Below are 26,142 nucleotides of genomic sequence, written 5' to 3' on the forward strand. Positions count from 1 at the left end.
CTGGCGAAACTTTTCCAGAGTAAAGATACCTCAGGTGTTGCACAAGTGTCAGTCATCAACTTCTCGGTTTTCTAAACCATTTATGTTACAAAGTTACAATTGATATATATAACTTGATATAAATGTAGGCACAAAAGAAAGCCACAAATTATGCAATACATTTCGAGTAACTAATCATAAGTTTTACAAACTGTTTACATCTAGACTTATGTGCAACAGTTGAGTATCTTTGTTGTTGACTGAAACGTTTCGCCTACACAGTAAGCTTCTTCAGTCAAATATCGGCAGGCAGAAGACGTGGTAACGAAGTAAAGATGATGTAACCAGTCCATCAGCTACTAGGTTTGCTGCCTCTTTATTACAATCAACAATAAAGTTACTCAACATGTGTCTTTCTCTTCAACTTGTCGGTATTATATACTATTTTTCAACATCTCGACCTAGTTCATTATTCCAGACATTGAATATCAGTACAGCTTGAGTAATTCAGAGTCACAACTACAGTGACACAGGTTGACAATAATAAACTGGTCAATTATATAACTTACAGAATTTACATTGGTCCAATGACTTGCATTTTATGGAGTGGTAGAACTGAGGTGGTAAAATAAAAACATGAGCATTTATAGACAGTTAATGTATATAACATTTATGTGAGATTTAATTATAGCTTTTTAACAATATTAGTAAAAATGTTGGCAGATGGGGAACTATTGCCACTTTTAGGCAGTGAGTTCCAATTTTTTGGGCCTTAAATTTGCAAGGAGTTTTTTAACTGGTTCAGACGTACACATGGAATGTCAGAGAGATATTTGCTCCTTGTATTGTGCCCTTGGGTTCAGCTGCAGCTCTGGAAATAGACTTTAAACTCAGGACTAAATGTTCGTGGCGAGGGTCCTGCAGGCACAACGTCCACAGTTGACAGTGTGAAGATTATTTACGTTTAGCAAATTTAAACTTCTGAATAAGAAGAGTATGTTGCCTGGAGCCTGAATGAGTGACCAGTCTGGGAGATGATTCTTGCTAAGTTTATCCTCATGCACAAATACCATAAGTGACGTACGAATAGATTCCCACTGTTTTGGATTTTTTTTTTTTTAGAAATGTTCTGGATGTGTGTGTTGAATTTTTGTTTTCTGTCCGTGTGTATAGTATTTCCAAGAATTTACCGTGGGCTTGTCTATCAGTTGGTGTATTGCTAATCTTTTTGTTAAAATTAAATTTTTTTTTAGCTTAGTTCTCAAGCATAATGTAGAAGGTTTTGTCAATATTTAGTTATGAACCAAGTAGATATTATTGTAAGTTCGGTGTCTGACAGTGTTGTTGAGTGCAGTCAGATCGGAATTTTAAATGCCTAAAGTTGTGTCATCCGCACAAGTCCCTGTGAAGCATTAGGATGGTCACTAATGTAAATAAAGAACAGCAGAGGGTCCAGGACACTACCTTGTGAAACTCCTATGTTGATCGATCAGGCTGCTGAAGAACAGTTTACATGTTGATATCTGTGGCTCAAGATATCACGTATGAGGGAGGGTGTCCTCATATTCCATAAAGTTCTAATCTGAGCAGCAGAATGTTGTGATCTACTGTATCAAGGGCTTTTCATTTTTACGTCGATAAAGAAGCCCATTAGATATTCTTTATTTTCAAGAGAGGAGTAGACGGAGCTGAACATTTATATTATTGCGTCATCGGTATGTCGTCTGGGCCTGAAGCCAAACTGGCATGGCTAAAGATACTGTGTTTGGTTATGAAGGCATAAGAGTTGTATATTTTTTCAAAGATTTTAGACATTAGTGTCAAGTTTAAACTGGTGTGTAATTAATGACGTATGTTGGGTCACCATTTTTTTAATATTGGTACAATCCTTGTTAGTATGGGTCCCAGTGGAACCCATGCTAACATTCCTATGATGTGTAAACATACCTAGTTTGGATGAATTTTATTGTAGTCAGCTGGCCCAGTGGCTTACTCGCTGGCCAGGAGTTTTACGACTCACTTGTCGCGAGTTCAATCCCTACCCGTACCGTGGTTTGCTTCCAGTCGTGAGTCTTGATAAATGTCAGTCATCGTTGTTTAGCGTTCACAGTTCTATGTGCTATAATAATTACTAAATAAATCTACATTTTTTGTTACATTCACTTGCCATCTATTACCGAAACTTTCGCACAGACACACAAGTTCAACTTAAGTGTTATTTATGTTGGCTGGGTCTCACATTTGATCACTCGCCTGCAATTAGACTTTTTTTTTTACATTCTCTCAAATCTTTTTCCAAACACAAATTAAAAGCTTTCAATGGTCATTATAGTGGAGCGTGTCTCCGAGGTTAATTGTCTGCTGACTAGTTCATCAACAGTGTCTGGTATCCCAGTTCATCAACAGTGTCTGGTATCCCAGTTTATCAACAGTGTCTGGTATCCCAGTTTATCAACAGTGTCTGGTATCCCAGTTTATCAACAGTGTCTGGTATCCCAGTTTATCGACAATGTCTGGTATCCCAGTTCATCAACAGTGTCTGGTATCCAAGTCCATCAACAGTGTCTGGTATCCCAGTTCATCAACAGTGGTATCCCAGTCCATCAACAGTGTCTGGTATCCCAGTCCATCAACAGTGTCTGGTATCCCAGTTCATCAACAGTGTCTGGTATCCCAGTTCATCAACAGTGTCTGGTATCCCAGTTCATCAACAGTGTCTGGTATCCCAGTTCATCAACAGTGTTTGGTATCCCAGTTCATCAACAGTGTCTGGTATCCCAGTTTATCAACAGTGTCTGGTATCCCAGTTCATCAACAGTGTCTGGTATCCCAGTCCATCAACAGTGTCTGGTATCCCAGTTCATCAACAGTGTCTGGTATCCCAGTTCATCAACAGTGTCTGGTATCCCAGTTCATCAACAGTGTCTGGTATCCCAGTTCATCAACAGTGTCTGGTATCCCAGTTCATCAACAGTGTCTGGTATCCCAGTTCATCAACAGTGTCTGGTATCCCAGTTCATCAACAGTGTTTGGTATCCCAGTTCATCAACAGTGTCTGGTATCCCAGTTCATCAACAGTGTCTGGTATCCCAGTTCATCAACAGTGTTTGGTATCCCAGTTCATCAACAGTGTCTGGTATCCCAGTTCATCAACAGTGTCTGGTATCCCAGTTTATCAACAGTGTCTGGTATCCCAGTTCATCAACAGTGTCTGGTATCCCAGTTCATCAACAGTGTCTGGTATCCCAGTTCATCAACAGTGTCTGGTATCCCAGTTCATCAACAGTGTCTGGTATCCCAGTTCATCAACAGTGTCTGGTATCCCAGTTCATCAACAGTGTCTGGTATCCCAGTTTATCGACAATGTCTGATATCCCAGTTCATCAACAGTGTCCGGTATCCCAGTCCATCAACAGTGTCTGGTATCCCAGTTCATCAACAGTGTCTGGTATCCCAGTCCATCAACAGTGTCTGGTATCCCAATTCATCAACAGTGTCTGGTATCCCAGTTCATCAACAGTGTCTGGTATCCCAGTTCATCAACAGTGTCTGGTATCCCAGTTTATCAACAGTGTCTGGTATCCCAGTTCATCAACAGTGTCTGGTATCCCAGTTCATCAACAGTGTCTGGTATCCCAGTTCATCAACAGTGTCTGGTATCCCAGTTCATCAACAGTGTCTGGTATCCCAGTTCATCAACAGTGTCTGGTATCCCAGTTCATCAACAGTGTCTGGTATCCCAGTTCATCAACAGTGTTTGGTATCCCAGTTCATCAACAGTGTCTGGTATCCCAGTTCATCAACAGTGTCTGGTATCCCAGTTCATCAACAGTGTCTGGTATCCCAGTTTATCAACAGTGTCTGGTATCCCAGTTCATCAACAGTGTCTGGTATCCCAGTTTATCGACAATGTCTGGTATCCCAGTTCATCAACAGTGTCTGGTATCCCAGTCCATCAACAGTGTCTGGTATCCCAGTTCATCAACAGTGTCTGGTATCCCAGTCCATCAACAGTGTCTGGTATCCCAATTCATCAACAGTGTCTGGTATCCCAGTTCATCAACAGTGTCTGGTATCCCAGTTTATCAACAGTGTCTGGTATCCCAGTTTATCAACAGTGTCCGGTATCCCAGTTCATCAACAGTGTCTGGTATCCCAGTTTATCGACAATGTCTGGTATCCCAGTTTATCAACAGTGTCTGGTATCCCAGTTCATCAACAGTGTCTGGTATCCCAGTCCATCAACAGTGTCTGGTATCCCAGTTCATCAACAGTGTCTGGTATCCCAGTCCATCAACAGTGTCTGGTATCCCAGTTCATCAACAGTATCTGGTATCCCAGTTCATCAACAGTGTCTGATATCCCAGTTATTACCAAGGTTTATACCATCCCAGTCCATCAACAGTGTCTGGTATCCCAGTTCATAACTAATGTCTGATATCCCATTTCAACCTTCCTGGTGAAGCATGGAATCGTTTTGATAGTCCATTTTTACTGTTTAATAGTGTTTAACTCACCTCAACTACCCTCAAAGCTTCTCCCTAGCTAGGGTATGCTGCATTACACACACACACACACACACACACACACACACACACACATATATATATATATATATATATATATATATATATATATATATATATATATATATATATATAGTATATATATATATATATATATATATATATATATATATATATATATATATATATATATATATATATATATAGTATATATATATATATATATATATATATATATATATATATATATATATATATATATATATATATATATATATATATATATATAAGTAGTGCTGAAGGCGGCTGGGTGGCTCCTCCTGAGTGGTCCCTTCTGAGCGGTCTCTCCTGAAAAGGTCTGCGGCTGAGTGGTCCATGCGGCTGAGTGGTCTCCTTCCGCGCCCATCCGCGCCGACCCGCAACATTGACCTCACCCTCGACCACCTCACCCTCGACCACCTCACCCTCGACCACCTTGGCCTCACCCTCGACCACCTCGCCCTCGACCACCTCGCCCTCAACCCCCTACCACGCCCTTCAACCCACCCCACCAACGCCCCCCATGCGCCGCACCCGCTGCACCCGCCCGTGCCTTCTGCAGCGCCTTCTGCAGCATCGTCCGGATCGCCCCCGCTCCCCAAAAATTTTTCCGATTTTTTTCGATTTTTTTTTGAATTTCATGTGCTCTCCATCTCCTCGGATCAAGTTTTTCTCGATATCAATAATACAAAGATTTCCCCCCCCCACACCTCCCACCATCCACTTCTACCCTCTATGTAAAAGTATTTCTCCTCCACTTCCTCGGATCAAGTTTTTGGATTTCCCCCTCTGGGGGTAAGCATTCAAAATGGACTCCCACTTTCACCCTAAATATTCCTGCTCTACTTCCTTGGATCAAGTTTTTCTCCATATCAAAGACTCCATCTCCTTGGATCATGTTTTTTTGGATTCCCCCCTCTGGGTGTAAGCATTCAAAATGGACTCCCACTTGCATCCCAAATTCCCTGCTCCATCTCCTCGGATCAAGTTTTTCTCGATATCAATAATACAAAGATTTTCCCCCCACACCTCCCACCACCCACTTCTACCTCAAATATTCCTGCTCTACTTCCTTGGATCAAGTTTTTCTCGATATCAATAATACAAAGCCTCAAACTCCTCGGGTCAAGTTTTTTGGATTCCCCCCTATAGGGTTTCGAAATTCTTATGATCTCCTTGGATCAAGTTTTTCTCGATATCAATAATACAAAGATTTTCCCCCCACACCTCCCACCACCCACTTCTACCTCAAATATTCCTGCTCTACTTCCTTGGATCAAGTTTTTCTCGATATCAATAATACAAAGATTTCCCCCATCATCCACTTCTACACCAAAATTTCTGCTCCAACTCCTTGGATCAAGTTTTTCTCGATAATACAAAGACTCCATCTCCTCGGATCAAGTTTTTCTCGATATCAAATAATACAAAGACTCCATCTCCTTGGATCAAGTTTTTTGGATTCCCCCTCTGGGGGTAAGCATTCAAATGAACTCCTCCTATGGGGCATGGTACTTTCTCTTACTACAGGTCTAAACAAGTGTGACGTCACCCCACCTGTGTTTACTCGGCGGTCAGTGACGTCACGTGATGACCTCACACACAGGCTGAATCTTGTCGAGCAGACAATAAAATGCAGGATAACACTAATACACAATATTTTCATTTATTTATTATACAACCAATGCATTTCATATACATCCAACAAAAAAAATTCATTGAAAAAAAGGTACAATTCATTGACTAAAATCAACATATTTTTCTCTTGAAGAAATTCTGTGCATTTTGTTCTGGATCTTCTTCGTCGTCACCATCTCAGTATTACACATTTCATATACAACATAGGGAAAACATTACACATTTTCACTCTTAACCCAGGATAACCCAAATAATTTCACATTTTTTTCGTTAATTAATACCCACAACAATCCACAATTTCTTTACAAAAGATTCACTCTCCTCAAGTCTAGATAATTTCCTCGTTTTAACTATTTCATCAGAAAAAGTCCGGCGAATCTTAACTGACCGATCTCAGATAACATCTCATGTCACTCCCCCACGAAGTAACCTTCTCTCCTTACCCCTTCTCCCCGCCCTCCCAAACTCTCACACTCCCACCAACATCTCACAGTTTTCACTCATAACCCACAATTTTTCTCGTTTTAACTATTTCATCAGAAAAAGTCACCACAACACTTACAACTTATAACCACTTTTCGATAAATTCACTAGTCACAATTTTACATATTACGAAGTTAATACGCACACACACACACACACACCTCACTTTACTTTGAACACCTTCAAAACACTCATAAATCATTGAATACTCACAAAAATACCTTTGAACATTTTCCAAACAACACTGAAACACTTCCAAAATATCATTTTGAATACTCCCAAATAAGATTTGACATCTCTGATTTATCTACACTTATATTATTTCATTAAATTACAACTCATCCCCCAAACTCCTCCCTCATTCTCCAGATTTTTACAACAGTATCACAAAAACTAACTCAAACACCATCAATTACCTTTGAATACTCCAAAAACATCATTCGAACACAGCCAAATCACCACTGAATACTCCCAGAACACCTTCATAAATACTCGTGCACATCATTTGAACACCTTCAAAAACACCTTTGAGTAGTCTCAAACACCATTTGAGTACTCCCGAATACACTACTGAATACTACTAAAACACCACTGAATACATTCAAAACACCACAAAAATCACCATAAACTAAGATCAACATCACAGACTAACACCAATTTTCACACAAATCCCCTCAAATCACTATAACCAAGACGATTACCAATTTCTATGAGTACACTCACCTCCAACTAAGATGTAACATGAGCGCAAAAAACATGAACACAAACCAAACACACACGAACACTTACAACAGAATCACCTCTTTTTCGGTATCCCTAGTTCGACAACAAAGCCCACAACCCACATCACCCACATCCCACAACACCCACAACCCACATCACCCACACCCCACAACTTATAACCACTTTTCAGCATCTCTAGTTCGACAACATCATCCACAACCCAAAACACCCACAACCCACAACCCACAACACCCCACAACCCACAACACCCCACAACCCACAACACCCACAACAACAACCCACTTATAACATCTTTTTTTGGTATCTCTAGTTCGACAACAACATCCACAACCCACAACACCCACAACCCACAACACTCACAACCCACAACACCCACAACAAAAACCCACTTGTAACATCTTTTTTGGTATCTCTAGTTCTACAACAATACCCACAACCCACAACACCCCACAACCCACAACACCCACAATAACAACCCACTTATAACATCTTTTTTTGGTATCTCTAGTTCGACAACAACACCCACAACCCACAACACCCACAACCCACAACACCCACAACCCACAACAACAACCCGCTTATAACATCTTTTTTGGTATCTCTAGTTCGACAACAATACCCACAACCCACAACAATCACAACCCACAACACCCACAACCCACTTATAACATCTTTTCGGTATCTCTAGTTCGACAACAACACCCACAACCCACAACACCCACAACCCACATCACCCACAACAACAACCCATTTATAACATCTTTTCGGTATCTCTAGTTCGACAACAACTCCCACAACCCACAACACCCACAACCCACAACACCCCACAACCCACAATTTTTTCTCGTTTTAACTAATTTCATCAGAAAAAGCCACAACAACAACCCACACCTCATAACCACTTTTTCGATATCTCTAGTTCGACAACAATACCCACAACCCTCATCACTTACCAATTTATTCACAATTTATTCGATACAAATATTTCCCCTTCTTTTTATTGAATCTTAAAATGTAATACACATTCCTCCCTACATTACTAAAATTCTAATAAAATCCTCTCCATACCCATCTCCTTGTATCCACATAAATTAATATTATACTCACAACAAGTAATCTCACTACCCAACTACTGCGACATGTTTCTACACACTCCAATCTTTTCCAGTGTATCATAACTTTTCACTTCTATAATTTCTTTTATAATATTCACACATTACCTTTATTTTCAGTAAAATCCCCCCATATTTCATTAAATTTTTAATACAACCCTCCCCATACCCCTCTCCATCTCACCCACATTTCTTCACACCCACTCACCCGTCTCCCAACACACCTCTTCAGAACAAACACAAAAATCACATTTCACATCCACAAATGCATCTCATCACCCATCTCAAATCCACTAAAATCACTGTAACCAAGATATTCACAAAATTCTATGACCAACTAACACATACAGACAACTCACTTTACTTTGAACACCTTCAAAACACTCTCTTACATCATCATTTGAGACCACCTTTTCTCAATATCTCTTAAGAAATATTCTCTCATCGACAACCTTTATCATCTCACTACAGAACAACCCACAGATTATTTCGAACACTCTCATAAATCATTTGAATACTCACATAAACACCTTTGGACATTTTCCAAACAACACTGAAACATTTCCAAGTCAACATTGTGATTACTCCCAAATAAGATTTGACATCTCTAATTTATCTACACTTACATATTTCATTAAATTACAACTCATCCTCCAAACTCCTCCCTCATCCTCCAGATTTTTACAACAGTATCACAAAAACTAACTCATACACTTATGTCATGAGACATTACCAACACTAACACACACACACACACACACACCACACTTTACTTTGTACAACACCAAAAACATCATCAATTACCTTTGATTACTCCAAAAACATCATTTGAACACATTCAAGAAGCATCATCAAACTCCTTTGAATACTCCCAAAACACCACTGAATACTACCAAAACAGCACCGAATACTGCCCAAACAACACTAAAAATCACCAGAAACTAAGATCAACACCACCAACTAACACCAATTTTCACACAAATCCCCTCAAATCACTATAACCAAGACGATCCCACTCACCTCAGACTATTATATAACTTAAGAGCAAAAAAAAAAAACATTCTCATAAATCGTTTGAATACTCACAAAAAACACCTTTGAACATTTCCAAACAACACCGAAACACTTACAGCAGGATCACCAGCAACTGAAAATGTAACATGTACACACACACAAAAAAAAAAAAAACTAAGACATCCATCAACTATCATCAATGACCACTCATTTTTACAAACATTCGCACAAAAAATCATAATCACCAACTCCATATAATATCTAATACACTCCTCTCATTACCACCAACGCATACCAGCACAGATAGGGATACCTCCAATAACATCACACTCCATCCTGTGTTTACTTGACGACGTCACATACCCCCACTTTTACTTCATTTAACTTATTGAGAGGAAGCTACTTGTTTCAACCTGTTATATCTCCAATATCTAAGATCACCACAATCAAGACGTTTACCAAATTCTATAACCCCACCACTAAGATCACACATTTTTGTACACATTCTCTTATAACATCATCATAACGAAGATCACTAAAACTATCTATACTTTTACTAAGATCACATAACATTTTGTCTTCTCTAACTCACTCACCAATTTACATTCTCATTCACACTTACATATTTCATTAACCGAAATTACATCTCATCCACCAGACTCCTCCCTCATTCTCCAGACTTTACAACATTAGCACAAAAAAAAACTAACTCATACACATATGACATGAGACATTACCACAACTAACATACTGACTAACTTTGAACCAACTCTGAACATCACCAAAACACCACTGAACATCTTCAAAAAATACTCTGCTCATCATTTGAACACCTTAAAAAACACCTTCAAACACCTTCGAATACTCCCAAAACACTACTGATTACTACCAAATCACCACTGAATACTACCAAAACACCATCAAAATCACCAGAAACTAAGTTTAGCATCACCAGCTAACACCCATTTTATAGAAATTCCCTCAAATCACTATAACCAAGAACTCCCTCCCCATGGGCGCAAAAAAAAAAAAAGAAAAACTTGAACACAAACCTAATACACAAACACTTAGTACATGATCGCCATCAACTGAAAACATATCTTGTACACTCATAAATCTATGACAACTACCAACAACAATCACCCATATTCACTTACCTCAAAAATCACTAATATCACAGAAAACACTCATTTTTTATAAACTTTCACACAAAAAAATCGTATTTGACAATATCTAAGCGCACTCACCTCACTACCACCAACACACGATGTCACACCTCACAGGACCGGTGAGGTCACCTCCAGTGACGTCACACTCCCATCTGTGTTTATTTGGCGGTCGGTAACATCACACCCAACCCACCTTGTTTCAACCTGTTGTACCCACAATATCTAAGAACACTATAACCAAGACGATTATTTTATGACCCCACCACTCATTTTTATAATCATCCACACAAAAATCACGATCACCAATTCCATATCATGTTTACCGTCATCTATCAACCCTCATCGCCAAGATCACCAAAAATCTAAGATCATGCATCTCAAAACTACTATGATCACTGAAAACACTTATTTTTTTTAAACATTCGCACAAAAATAAGACATACACAAAAAATACCACGACACTTCCACCAACATCTATAACATAACATGAGCACTATAACATATCACCATCACCAAAAAAAAAAAAAAATACACACACACCCACAACTTATACATTTCAATCACAAATTTAAGACATGAGACATACACACCAAATCTAAGACATTTACCTCCAACTAAGACATACACATCATAACTAAGACATACAACAAAACCTATACTTGACATATTAACAATAAATATAAGACATAAGCACGAAAAAATTTACCATGTCATGAGACATTTCCAGAGCTAAGTCACACACCTCCAACTAATACACAATCACTTTACTAAGTTCATGTTAACTATTCATCAACAAAAAATATTAATACAATTTACCCAACAAATTTGTTATAATCATCAAAAAATAAAACTGTTTTACACATTTTTTCTCAAACTAAATATTCATACCACATTTATCATTTCTCACCTATGCTACATATCATATTTCTCATCCACATCAACCCTAAAACATCCTTCCTTATTCATCCGTATATCACCTAGAGATGTTTTAACCCCGACGACCCATCACGACGTAGGAGCCAGAGCAACCATCACCACTCCAACACCACCTACTACACTCTGGCTCCTAGTGTCATGATGGGCCGTCGGGGTTAAAACATCTCTAGGTGATATACGAATGAATAAGGAAGGATGCTTTAGGGTTGATGTGGATGAGAAATATGATATGTAGCATAGGTGAGAAATGATAAATGTGGTATGAAACAAGGTGGGTTGGGTGTGATGTTACCAACCGCCAAGTAAACACAGATGGGAGTGTGACGTCACTGGAGGTGACCTCGCCGGTCCTGTGAGGTGTGACATCGTGTGTTGGTGGTAGTGAGGTGAGTGCGCTTAGATATTGTCAAATATGATTTTTTTTTGTGTGAAAGTTTATAAAAAATGAGTGTTTTCTGTGATATTAGTGATTTTTGAGGTAAGTGAACATGGGTGATTGTTGTTGGTGGTTGTCATAGATTTATGTGTGTATAAGATATGTTTTCAGTTGATGGCGATCATGTACTAAGTGTTTGTGTATTAGGTTTGTGTTCAAGTTTTTCTTTTTTTTTGCGCCCATGGGGAGGGAGTTCTTGGTTATAGTGATTTGAGGGAATTTCTATAAAATGGGTGTTAGCTGTTGATGCTAAACTTAGTTTCTGGTGATTTTGACTGTGTTTTGGTAGTATTCAGTGGTGATTTGGTAGTAATCAGTAGTGTCTTGGGAGTATTCAGAGGTGTTTGATGGTGTTTTGAAGGTGTTCAAATGATGTGCAGAGTATTTTTTGAAGATGTTCAGTGGTGTTTTGGTGTTGTTCAGAGTTGGTTCAAAGTTAGTCAGTATGTTAGTTGTGGTAATGTCTCATGTGACTCATATGTGTATGAGTTAGTTTTTTTTGTGCTAATGTTGTAAAGTCTGGAGAATGAGGGAGGAGTCTGGTGGATGAGATGTAATTTCGGTTAACGAAATGTGTATGTGTGAATGAGAATGTAAATTGGTGAGTGAGTTAGAGAAGACAAAATGTTATGTGATCTTAGTAAAAGTATAGATAGTTTTAGTGATCTTCGTTATGATGATGTTTTAAGAGAATGTGTACAAAAATGTGTGATCTTAGTGGAGGGGTTATAGAATTTGGTAAACGTCTTGATTGTGGTGATCTTAGATATTGGAGATATAACAGGTTGAAACAAGTAGCTTCCTCTCAATAAGTTAAATGAAGTAAAAGTGGGGGGTGTGACGTCGTCAAGTAAACACAGGATGGAGTGTGATGTCATGGGAGGTATCCCTATATGTGCTGGTATGCGTTGGTGGTAGTGAGAGGAGTGTATTAGATATTGTATGGAGTTGGTGATTGTGATTTTTTGTGCGAATGTTTATGAAAATGAGTGGTCATTGATGATAGTTGATGAATGTCTTAGTTTTTTTTTTTTTGTGTGTGTACATGTTAAGTTTTCAGTTGGTGGTGATCCTGCTGTGTTTCGGTGTTGTTTGGAAATGTTCAAAGGTGTTTTTTGTGAGTATTCAAACGATTTATGAGAATGTTTTTTTTGCGCTCATGTTATGTAATAGTCTGAGGTGATGTTATAAGTGGGTTGTTGTTGTGGGTGATGTGGGTTGTGGGTGATGTGGGTTGTGGGTGTTGTGGGTTGTGGGTGTTGTTGTCGAACTAGAGATACCGAAAAGATGTTATAAGTGGGTTGTGGGTGTTGTGGGTTGTGGGTGTTGTGGGTTGTGGGTATTGTTGTCGAACTAGAGATACCAAAAAAGATGTTATAAGCGGGTTGTTGTTGTGGGTGTTGTGTGCTGTGAGTGTTGTGGGTTGTGGGTGTTGTGGGTTGTGGGTATTGTTGTAGAACTAGAGATACCAAAAAAGATGTTATAAGCGGGTTGTTGTTGTGGGTGTTGTGGGTTGTGAGTGTTGTGGGTTGTGGGTGTTGTGGGTTGTGGGTGTTGTTGTCGAACTAGAGATACCAGAAAAAGATGTTATAAGTGGGTTGTTGTTGTGAGTGTTGTGGGTTGTGGGGAGTTGTGGGTTGTGGGTGTTGTGGGTTGTGGGTGATGTTGTCGAACTAGAGATGCTGAAAAGTGGTTATAAGTTGTGGGTTGTTGTTGTGGGTGTTGTGGGGTGTGGGTGATGTGGGTTGTGGGTGTTGTGGGATGTGGGTGATGTGGGTTGTGGGCGTTGTTGTCGAACTAGGGATACCGAAAAAGAGGTGATTCTGTTGTAAGTGTTCGTGTGTGTTTGGTTTGTGTTCATGTTTTTTGCGCTCATGTTACATCTTAGTTGGAGGTGAGTGTACTCATAGAAATTGGTAATCGTCTTGGTTATAGTGATTTGAGGGGATTTGTGTGAAAATTGGTGTTAGTCTGTGATGTTGATCTTAGTTTATGGTGATTTTTGTGGTGTTTTGAATGTATTCAGTGGTGTTTTAGTAGTATTCAGTGGTTTATTCGGGAGTACTCAAATGGTGTTTGAGACTACTCAAAGGTGTTTTTGAAGGTGTTCAAATGATGTGCACGAGTATTTATGAAGGTGTTCTGGGAGTATTCAATGGTGATTTGGCTGTGTTCGAATGATGTTTTTGGAGTATTCAAAGGTAATTGATGGTGTTTGAGTTAGTTTTTGTGATACTGTTGTAAAAATCTGGAGAATGAGGGAGGAGTTTGGGGGATGAGTTGTAATTTAATGAAATAATGTAAGTGTAGATAAATCAGAGATGTCAAATCTTATTTGGGAGTATTCACAATGATATTTTGGAAGTGTTTCAGTGTTGTTTGGAAAATGTTCAAAGGTATTTTTGTGAGTATTCAATGATTTATGAGAGTGTTTTGAAGGTGTTCAAAGTAAAGTGAGGTGTGTGTGTGTGTGTGTGTGTGTGTGTGTGTGTGCGTATTAACTTCGTAATATGTAAAATTGTGACTAGTGAATTTATCGAAAAGTGGTTATAAGTTGTAAGTGTTGTGGTGACTTTTCTGATGAAATAGTTAAAACGAGAAAAATTGTGGGTTATGAGTGAAAACTGTGAGATGTTGGTGGGAGTGTGAGAGTTTGGGAGGGCGGGGAGAAGGGGTAAGGAGAGAAGGTTACTTCGTGGGGGAGTGACCTGAGATGTTATCTGAGATCGGTCAGTTAAGATTCGCCGGACTTTTTCTGATGAAATAGTTAAAACGAGAAAATTATCTAGACTTGAGGAGAGTGAATCTTTTGTAAAGAAATTGTGGATTGTTGTGAGTATTAATTAACGAAAAAATGTGAAATTATTTGGGTTATCCTGGGTTAAGAGTGAAAATGTGTAATGTTTTCCCTATGTTGTGTATGAAATGTGTAATACTGAGATGCTGACGACGAAGAAGATCCAGAACAAAATGCACAGTATTTCTTCAAGAGAAAAATATGTTGATTTTAGTCAATGAATTGTACCTTTTTTTCAATGAATTTTTTTTGTTAGATGTATATGAAATGCATTGGTTGTATAATAAATAAATGAAAATATTGTGTATTAGTGTTATCCTGCATTTTATTGTCTGCTCGACAAGATTCAGCCTGTGTGTGAGGTCATCACGTGACGTCACTGACATAGGGGGAAGTCGACAAGATTCAGCCTGTGTGTGTGAGGTCATCACGTGACGTCACTGACCGCCGAGTAAACACAGGTGGGGTGACGTCACACTTGCTTAGACCTGTAGTAAGAGAATATACCATGCCCCATAGGGGGAGTTCATTTGAATGCTTACCCCCAGAGGAGGGAATCCAAAAAACTTGATCCAAGGAGATGGAGTCTTTGTATTATTTGATATCAAGAAAAACTTGATCCGAGGAGATCATAAGAATTTCGAAACCCCATAGGGGGAATCCAAAAAACTTGACCCGAGGAGTTTGAGTCTTTGTATTATTGATATCGAGAAAAACTTGATCCAAGGAAGTAGAGCAGGAATATTTGAGGTAGAAGTGGGTGGTGGGAGCTGTGGGGGGAAAATCTTTGTATTATTGATATCGAGAAAAACTTGATCCGAGGTGATGGAACAGGGAATTTGGGATGCAAGTGGGAGTCCATTTTGAATGCTTACACCCAGAGGGGGGAATCCAAAAAAACTTGATCCAAGGAGATGGAGTCTTTGATATGGAGAAAAACTTGATCCAAGGAAGTAGAGCAGGAATATTTAGAGTGAAAGTGGGAGTCCATTTTGAATGCTTACCCCCAGAGGGGGAAATTCAAAAACTTGATCCGAGGAAGTGGAGGAGAAATACTTGGACATAGAGGGTAGAAGTGGATGGTGGGAGGTGTGGGGGGGATATCTTTGTATTATTGATATCGAGAAAAACTTGATCCGAGGAGATGGAGAGCACATGAAATTCAAAAGAAATCGAAAAAAATCGGAAAAAATTTCGGGGAGCGGGGGCGATCCGGACGACCCTGCAGAAGGCACGGGCGGGCACGGCGGGCACGGCGCATGAGGGGCGTTGGTGGGGGGGTTGAAGGGCGTGGTAGGTGGTCGAGGGTGAGGTCAACATCGCGGGTCGGCGCAGACGGGCTAGTGCTGGGGCAGACACGGAAGGAGACCACTCAGCCGCATGGACCATTCAGCTGCAGACCTTTTCAGGAGAGACCGCTAAGGAGGGACCGCTCAGGAGGAGCCACTCAGCCACATGGACCGCTCAGCCTCCTTCAGCACTACTTATATATATTTATACATATATATATGTTATGCCGAATAGGCAGAACTTGCGATCTTGGATTAAATAGCAACGCTCATCTTGCCATATAGGACAAGTGAAAATTTGTGTATGCAATAATTTCGCCAAAATCATTCTGAACCTAACAAAAAAAAATATATTTGACTGTGTTTCTTTAGTACTAAATTATTGTAAACGTATTTAAAATATATTTAGTTGGGTTAGGCTAAAATACATTGCTCTTGTTATAATAAGGTTAGGTAAGTTTTCTAAGATTCTTTTGGTGCAAAACTAAAATTTTTTACATTAACATTAATGAAAAAAATATATCTTTAAACGTATAAGAGAAAATTTCAGAAAGGACTTAATTTTAAATGAGTTCTTGCTAATTGACCAGTTTTACATATTCGGCACGACATATATATATATATACATATATATACATACATATAAATATATACATATATATATATATATATATAAATATATACATATATATATATATGCATATATATACATATATATATACATATATATATACATATATATATATACATATATATATATACATATATATACATATATATATATACATATATATATACATATATATACATATATATATACATATATATACATATATATATATATATATATATATATATATATATATATATATAAATATTTATATATATATATATATATACATATATATACATATATATATATAGATATATAGATATATATATATATATATATATATATATATATACATATATACATATATATATATATATACATATATACATATATATATATATATATATATATATATATATATATATATATACATGTATATATATATGTATATATATATATGTCGTGCCGAATAGGCAGAACTTGCGATCTTGGCTTAAATAGCAACGCTCATCTTGCCATATAGGACAAGCGAAAATTTGTGTATGCAATAATTTCGCCAAAATCATTCTGAACCTAACGAAAAAATATATATTTCACTGTGTTTGTTTGGTATTAAATTATTGTAAACAGATCTAAAATGTATTTAGTTGGGTTAGGCTAAAATAAATTGCTCTTGTTATAATAAGGTTAGGCAAGTTTTCTAAGATTCTTTTGGTGCAAAATTATAAATTTTTACATCAACATTAATGAAAAAATATATATTTAAACTTATAAGAGAAAATTTCAGAAAGGACTTAATTTTAAGTGAGTTCTTGCTAATTGACCAGTTTTACATATTCGGCACGATATATATATATATATATATAATATATATATATATATATATATATATATATATATATATATATATATATATATATATATATATATATATATATATATATATATATATATATATGTCGTGCCGAATAGGCAGAACTTGCGATCTTGGCTTAAATAGCAACGTTCAACTTGCCATATAGGACAAGTGAAAATTTGTATATGCAATAATTTCGGCAAAATCATTCTGAACCTAACGAAAAAAATATATTTCACTGTGTTTGTTTAGTAATAAATTATTGTAAACAAATCTAAAATATATTTAGTTGTGTTAGGCTAAAATAAATTGTTCTTGTTATATTAAGGTTAAGTAAGTTTTCTAAGATTCTTTTGGAGCAAAATTAAATTTTTTTACATTAACATTAATGAAAAAAATATATCTTTAAACGTATAAGAGAATATATATATATATATATATATATATATATATATATATATATATATATATATATATATATATATATATATATATATATATATTTATGTGTGTGTGTGTGTGTATATGTGTGTGTGTGTGTGTGTGTGTGTGTGTGTGTGTGTGTGTGTGTGTGTGTGTGTGTGTGTGTGTGTGTGTGTATGTGTGTGTATCTTCCTGATACCTCTAACTCTCCGTTTAATAAATCTCCCCTCCTGTGTTTAACTAACAAATCCATTCGTTCCCTAGACTTTCTCAACTTATTAATCTCACTCCAAAACTTTTTCTTATTTTCAACAAAATTTGTTGATAACATCTCACACACTCTCTCATTTGCTCTCTTTTTACATTGCTTCACCACTCTGTTAACCTCTTTTTCTTTCCACATTCTCCTCCTTCATTGCATCACATCTACATTGTAAAAACCTCTCATGTGCTAACTTTTTTATCTTAGTACTCTCTTGACATCATTCCGCCAATCGCTCTTCTTCCCTCACTCACCCAGTTTCCTGTAACCACAAACTTCTGCTGAACACTCTTACATTATATTTTTAAACTTACCCCATACATCTTCTACTCTATTGCCTATACTCGCAGTAACCCATCTGTCCTCCAGCAGTTGTTTATATCTTACCTTATCTGCCTCCTCCTTTAGTTCATAAACCTTCCCCTCTCTTTTTCCTGATGCTTCCATTTTCCTTGTATCCCGTCTACCTTTTACTCTCAGTGTAGCTACAATTATAAAGTGATCTGATATATCTGTGGCCCCTCTATAAACATGTACATCCTGAAGTCTACCCAACAGTCTTTTATCTACCCATACGTAGTCCAACAAATTACTGTCATTTCGCCCTACATCATATCTTGTATACTTATTTATCCTCTTTTTCTTAAAATATGTATTACCTATAACCAAACCCCCCTTTCTATACAAAGTTCAATCAAATGCTCCCCATTATCATTGACATCTGGCACCCCAAACTTACCTACCACACCCCTATCTAAATGTTTCTCCTACTTTAGCATTTAGATCCCCTACCACAATTATTCTCTCACTTGGTTCAAAAGTTCCTTCACACTCATTTAACATCTCCCAAAATCTCTCTCTCTCTCTCTCCTCTACACTCCTCTTCTTCTCCAGGTGTATACACACTTATTATAACCCACTTTTCACATCCGACCCTTATTTTAATCCATATAATCCTTGAATATATACATTTATATTTTCTCTTCTCTCCATAACTGATCCTTCAACATTATTGTTATCCCTTCCTTAGCTCTAACTCTCTCAGATACTCCTGACTTAATCCCATTTCTTTTTCCACACTGAAACTCCCCTACCCCCTTCAGCTTTGTTTCGCTTAGAGCCACGACATCCAACTTCTTTTCATTCATAACATTAGCAATATTTTCTTTCTTATCATCAGCACTACTCCACGCACATTTAAACACCCCAGTTTTATAGTGTTTCTTTTCCTTTTATTTAGTAGTTTATACAGAAAAAGGGGTTACTAGCCCACTGCTCCCAGCATTTAGTCGCCTCCTACGATACACATAGCTTACGGAGGAAGAATTCTGTTCCACTTCCTCATGGAGATAAGCAGAAACAAACAAGAGCAAGAACTAGGAAGAAAATAGAAGAAAACCCAGATGGGTTAGTATACATATGCTTGTACATGCATGTGTACTGTGACCTAAGTGTAAGTAGAAGTAGCAAGACGTACCTGCAACCTTGCATGTTTATGAGACACAAAAGACACCAGCAATCCTACCATCATGCAAAACAATTACAGGCTCGTGTTTCACACTCATTTGGTAGGACGGTAGTGCCTCCCTGGGTGGTTGTTGTCTACCACCCTACTACCTATATATATATATATATATATATATATATATATATATATATATATATATATATATATATATATATATATATATATATATATATATATATATGAGACAAGTTATGCAGTTCTCTAACCACCATACCAGACTGAACAATACCTTGGCGCTCAGCCAATGCTAGACGTTTTGGTCCAAGACAGCCAGCATTCAGGCAGGTATTGTTAGCTATTTCATCTCATCCCCTGCATGCGTCGACCGACAAGAGATTTTTACAATGTTTAGAATTAATGTTTGTGAATATTTCGCCTGTTCTGCGAATTCTAAACATTGTAAAAGTCTCTCGTCGGTCGAAGCATGCAGGGGATGAGATGAAATAGCTGACACCACTTGCCTGAATGCTGGCTGCCTTGGACCAAAACGTCTAGCATTGGCTGGGCGCCAAGGTATTGTTCAGTCTGGTATGGTGGTTAGAGCACCGAGTACCTTGTCCCAAGTTCGTAGGTTCGAGTCTCCTTTGACCAGAGATTAGTGCCGAATAGGCAAAACTTACGATTTGGGCTTAAAAAGCAACGCTTTTTTGCCGCTTTTCTTGCCGCTTTTTTTGCCAAATAAGGCCAGCGAAAATTTGTGTGCAACAATTTTGTAAAAATTATTCTGAACCTAACGATAAAAATATATTTCATTGTGCTTGTTTATTATTAAATTTTTTGTAGACTTATCTAAAAATAAGGTTAGGTAAGTTTTCTAAGGTGCTTTTGATACAAAATTATTAATTTTTACATTAACATAAATGAAAAAAAAATATCTTTAAACGTATAAGAGAAATTTTTTAGAAAAGACTAAATTTTAAATGAGTTCCTGCTACTTGACCAATTTTACCTAAATATATATATATATATATATATATATATATATATATATATATATATATATATATATATATATATATATATATATATATATATATATATATATGTCGTGCCGAATATGTAAAACTGGTCAATTAGCAAGAACTTATTTAAAATTAAGTCCTTTCTGAAATTTTCTCTTATGCTTTTAAAGATAAATTTTCCTCATTAATGTTAATGTAAAATTTTTGAATTTTGCACCAAAAGTATCTTAGAAAACTTACCTAACCTTATTATAACAAGCGCAATTTATTTTAGCCTAACCCAACTAAATATATTTTAGATTTGTTTACAATAATTTAATACTAAACAAACACAGTGAAATATATTTTTTTCGTTAGGTTCAGAATGATTTTCGCGAAATTATTGCATACACAAATTTTCACTTGTCCTATATGGCAAGATGAACGTTGCTATTTAAGCCAAGATCGCAAGTTCTGCCTATTCGGCACGACATATATATATATATATATATATATATATATATATATATATATATATATATATATATATATATATATATATATATATATATATATATATATATATATATATATATATATATATATATATATATATATATATATATATATATATATACATACATACAAATATATATATATATTAGTTACAATAGAGTCTCAAAACAATAACAGTCTCACAAACAATCACAGTCTCACCAACAGTCACAGTCTCACCAACAATCACAGTCTCAATAACAGCCACAGACTCTCCAACAGTCACAATTTCTATAACAGTCACAGTCTCACCAACAAAGTCTCTCCAAAAGCCACAATCTCACCAACAATCACAGTCTCACCAATAATCATAGTCTCTCCAGCAGTCCCAGTCTCTCCAACAGTCACAGTATCACCAAGAATCACAGTCTCACCAACAATCACAGTCTCACCAATAATCATAGTCTCTCCAGCAGTCCCAGTCTCTCCAACAGTCACAGTATCACCAAGAATCACAGTCTCACCAACAATCACAGTCTCAATAACAGTCACAGTCTCACCAACAGTCACAGTCTCACCAACAGTCACAGTCTCACCAACAAATACAGTCTCACCAACATACAGTCTCACTAACAGCCAGTCTCACCATCAGTCACAGTTTCACTAACATTCACAGTCTCACCAACAATCACAGTCTCACCAACAAATACAGTCTCACCAACATACAGTCTCACTAACAGCCAGTCTCACCATCAGTCACAGTTTAACTAACAGTCACAGTCTAACCAACAGTCACAGTCTCACTAACAGTCATAGTTTCACTAACAGTCACAGTCTAACCAACAGTCACAGTCTCACCAACCAACACAGTCTCGCCAACAGTCACAGTCTCACCAAGAGTCAGAGTTTCACCAACAGTCACAGTCTCGCCAACAATCACAGTCTCACCAACAGTCACAGTCTCGCCAACAATCACAGTCTCACCAACAGTCACAGTCTCACCAACAGTCACAGTCTCACCAACAGTCACAATCTCACCAACAGTCACAGTCTCACCAACAGTCACAGTCTCACCAACAGTCACAGTCTCACCAACAGTCACAGTCTCACCAACAGTCACAGTCAGTCTCACCTACAGTCACAGTCACCAACAGTCATAGTCTCACCAACAGTCACAGTCTCAGTCCAACAGTCACAGTCTCACCAACAGTCACAGTCAGTCACAGCCAACAGTCACAGTCTCACCAACAATCACAGTCTCACCAACAGTCACAGTCAGTCATAGTTTCACTAACAGTCACAGTCTCACCAACAATCACAGTCTCACCAACCAACACAGTCTCACCAACAGTCACAGTCTCACCAACAGTCACAGTCTCACCAACAGTCACAGTCTCACCAACAGTCACAGTCTCAATAACAGTCACAGTCTCACCAACAGTCACAGTCTCACCAACAGTCACAGTCTCGCCAACAGTCACAGTCTCACTAACAGTCATAGTTTCACTAACAGTCACAGTCTCACCAACAATCACAGTCTCACCAACCAACACAGTCTCACCAACAGTCACAGTCTCACCAACAGTCACAGTCTCACCAACAATCACAGTCTCACCAACCAACACAGTCTCACCTACAGTCACAGTCTCAATAACAGTCACAGTCTCACCAACAGTCACAGTCTCACCAGCAGTCACAGTCTCACCAACAGTCACAGTCTCACCAACAGTCACAGTCTCACCAACAGTCACAGTCACAGTCTCACCAACAGTCACAGTCTCACCAACAGTCACAGTCACAGTCTCACCAACAGTCACAGTCTTACCAACAGTCACAGTCTCACCAACAGTCACAGTCTCGCCAACAGTCACAGTCTCACCAACAGTCACAGTCTCACCAACAGTCACAGTCTCACCAACAGTCACAGTCTCACCAACAGTCACAGTTTCACCAACAGTCACAGTCTTACCAACAGTCACAGTCCCGCCAACAGTCACAGTCTCACCAACAGTCACAGTCTCACCTACAGTCACAGTCTCACCAACAGTCACAGTCTCAATAACAGTCACAGTCTCACCAACAGTCACAGTCTCACCAACAGTCACAGTCTCGCCAACAGTCACAGTCTCACCAACAATCACAGTCTCACCAACCAACACAGTCTCACCAGCAGTCACAGTCTCACCAACAGTCACAGTCTCACCAACAGTCACAGTCACAGTCTCACCAACAGTCACAGTCTCGCCAACAATCACAGTCTCACCAACAGTCACAGTCTCGCCAACAGTCACAGTCTCACCAACAGTCACAGTCTTACCAACAGTCACAGTCTCACCAACAGTCACAGTCTCACCAACAGTCACAGTCTCACCAACAGTCACAGTCTCACCAACAGTCACAGTCTCACCAACAGTCACAGTCTCACCAGCAGTCACAGTCTCACCAACAGTCACAGTCTCACCAACAGTCACAGTCTCACCAACAGACACAGTCTCACCAGCAGTCAGAGTCTCACCAACAGTCACAGTCACAGTCTCACCAACAGTCACAGTCTCACCAACAGTCACAGTCACAGTCTCACCAACAGTCACAGTCTCACCAACAGTCACAGTCTCAACAACAGTCACAGTCACAGTCTCACCAACAGTCACAGTCTCACCAACAGTCACAGTCTCACCAACAGTCACAGTCTCACCAACAGTCACAGTCACAGTCTCACCAACAGTCACAGTCTCGCCAACAGTCACAATCTCACCAACAGTCACAGTCTCACCAACAGTCACAGTCTCGCCAACAGTCACAGTCTCACCAACAGTCACAGTCTCACCAACAGTTACAGTTTCACCAACAGTCACAGTCACAGTCTCACCAACAGTCACAGTCTCACCAACAGTCACAGTCTCGCCAACTCACAGTCTCACAAACAGTCACAGTCAGTCACAGTCTCACCAACAGTCACAGTCTCACCAACAGTCACAGTCTCACCAACAGTCACAGTCTCACCAACAGTCACAGTTTCACCAGCAGTCACAGTCTCACCAACAGTCACAGTTTTACCAGTAGTCACAGTCTCACCAACAGTCACAGTCTCACCAACAGTCACAGTCTCACCAACAGTCACAGTCTCACCAACAGTCACAGTCTCACCAACAGTCACAGTCTCACCAACAGTCACAGTCTTACCAACAGTCACAGTCCCGCCAACAGTCACAGTCTCACCAACAGTCACAGTCTCGCCAACAATCACAGTCTCACCAGCAGTCACAGTCTCACCAACAGTCACAGTCTCACCAACAGTCACAGTTTCACCAGCAGTCACAGTCTCACCAACAGTCACAGTTTCACAGCTGTCAGTCACCAACTCACACCAACAGTCACAGTCTCACCAACAGTCACAGTATCACCACCAGTCACAGTCTCAACAACAGTCACAGTCTCACCAACACTCACAGTCTCACCAACAGTCACAGTCTCAGTCCAACAAATCACAGTCTCACCAACAGTCACAGTCTCACCAACAGTCACAGTCTCACCAACAGTCACAGTCTCACCAACAGTCACAGTCTCACCAACAGTCACAGTCTCACCAACAGTCACAGTCTCACCAACAGTCACAGTCTCACCAGCAGTCACAGTCTCACCAACAGTCACAGTCTCACCAACAGTCACAGTCTCACCAACAGTCACAGTCTCACCAACAGTCACAGTCTCACCAACAGTCACAGTCTCACCAACAGTCACAGTCTCACCAACAGTCACAGTCTCACCAGCAGTCACAGTCTCACCAACAGTCACAGTCTCACCAACAGTCACAGTCTCACCAACAATCACAGTCTCACCAACAGTCACAGCCTCACCATCAGTCACAGTCTCACCAACAATCACAGTCTCACCAACAGTCACAGTCTCACCAACAGTCACAGTCTCACCAACAGTCACAGTCTCACCAACAATCACAGTCTCACCAACAATCACAGTCTCACCAACAGTCACAGTCTCACCAACAGTCACAGTCTCACCAACAGTCACAGTCTCACCAACAGTCACAGTCTCACCAACAGTCACAGTCACAGTCACAGTCTCACAGTCACAGTCTCACCAGCAGTCACAGTCTCAGTCACCAACACAGTCTCACAGTCACAGTCTCACCAACAGCAGTCACAGTCTCACCAACAGTCACAGTCTCTCACAGTCCAACAGTCACAGTCAGTCACTCACCACAGTCACAGTCTCACCAACAGTCACAGTCAACTCACCAACAGTCACAGTCTCACCAACAGTCACAGTCTCACCAACAGTCACAGTCTCACAGTCTCACCAATAGTCACACAGTCACAGTCTCACCAACAGTCACAGTCACAGTCTCACCAACAGTCACAGTCTCACCAACAGTCACAGTCTCAGTCACAGTCTCACCAACAGTCACAGTCTCACCAACAGTCACAGTCTCACCAACAGTCACAGTCTCACCAACAGTCACAGTCACAGTTTCACCAACAGTCACAGTCTCACCAACAGTCACAGTCTCACCAACAGTCACAGTCTCACCAACAGTCACAGTCTCACCAACAGTCACAGTCTCACCAACAGTCACAGTCTCACCAACAGTCACAGTCTCACCAACAGTCACAGTCTCACCAACAGTCACAGTCACAGTCTCACCAACAGTCACAGTCTCACCAACAGTCACAGTCTCAACAGTCAAGCCTCAATCACAGTCTCACCATTAGTCACAGTCTCACCAACAGTCACAGTCTCACCAACAGTCACAGTCTCACCAACAGTCACAGTCTCACCAACAGTCACAGTCTCACCAACAGTCACAGTCTCACCAACAGTCACAGTCTCACCAACAGTCACAG

The sequence above is a fragment of the Cherax quadricarinatus genome, chromosome 9, assembly GCF_038502225.1.
Source record: "Cherax quadricarinatus isolate ZL_2023a chromosome 9, ASM3850222v1, whole genome shotgun sequence".
Classification (NCBI taxonomy): domain Eukaryota; kingdom Metazoa; phylum Arthropoda; class Malacostraca; order Decapoda; family Parastacidae; genus Cherax; species Cherax quadricarinatus.